The sequence below is a fragment of the Chelonoidis abingdonii genome, chromosome 21, assembly GCF_003597395.2.
Source record: "Chelonoidis abingdonii isolate Lonesome George chromosome 21, CheloAbing_2.0, whole genome shotgun sequence".
NCBI lineage: Eukaryota > Metazoa > Chordata > Testudines > Testudinidae > Chelonoidis > Chelonoidis abingdonii.
Window position 1 is genome coordinate 6,907,141 of NC_133789.1, and position 1,224 is coordinate 6,908,364.

Below are 1,224 nucleotides of genomic sequence, written 5' to 3' on the forward strand. Positions count from 1 at the left end.
TTTATTATTTAGATTTCTTTGGGGAAAATGTCCAAGTCTCAATGGTGGCTGCCCCTTCCATTTTGACCAGGCAGGGGCTGGAGAGCCACTGTTACATTGTAAGCTCTTTGGAACAGGAACTGTCTTTTTGTTTCGTGTTTGTACGTCGCAGTCCTGGTTCAGAATGCGGTTCTTAAGTGCTACCGCAATATAAATCAATGTACGTGACTGTTTTATATTCTTGAAATATCAAATGGTTAAGAAAGGCTTTGAAAATCTATAGTCCATGAGAACTGTAGGAAATATATAACCCAGTATTTTCATTGAGACTGTTAGCTTGAATTATGAGATGTAATGAATCATCCATATATTTATGAATTGTGTGGTTTTTTTTTTTTTTTTTTTTTTTAAACCTGTAGGTGTCTCCATGAATTTATATTCCTTGCATCAGTTGTTGCTCTGGTAACTTATTCTACCCATTTATTACTCTACATAAAGCAGCTGTGGCCAACTTTGTTTATTAACATTATCTTACTGCTTTAAGACCCCAACGAGGATCATGGCCCTGTTTGTTAGGCACTGTACATATGCAGACTGAGAAAGTCCCTGCCTTGAGGAGCTTACAGACAAAATAGACAAAGGGTACGAGGGGAAACAGAAGTCACTTGCCCAAAGTCACACAGCAGGTCAGTGGCAGGACTGAGAATAAAACCCATATTGCCTGATTCCAAGGTCAGGGCCCCAGTCACTAAACCAGACTCCATTTATCTAATTGTAAGGCTAAATTCCCTACTTTTGGTGAAGTGACAAAATGGTGACATTTTCTTTCATGTCATTCTGGAGTCTTCCCTGTTACTTGACGTCATCCTTACCCTCCTCCTCTGCATTGTCTCTAATAAGGCAATATACTTCCTTTTCATATACCACATCTGCTGCAATACTTTGGCATAACTAGGACAGGATTTTATTACGTCAGTGCTGTCTAGTAGCTCAAGAAGCACAGTTCCCGGGCCTTATTCCTGACTATGCTACTGGCTTGCTAAGCGACCTTGGACCAAGTCATTCTGTTTCTGCGTTTCTGGTTTGCTCCCATCTATATGGGGATAATACTCATTTGCTTTCCAGGGATGTGGTGAGGCTTAGAGTTTGTAAAGCACGGTGCAGATCCTCAGTGGAAAGTGGGGAATGCAAGGACAATTATTAGTAAAACTCCAAACATTGTGGCTTGTTATTACACACGTCACA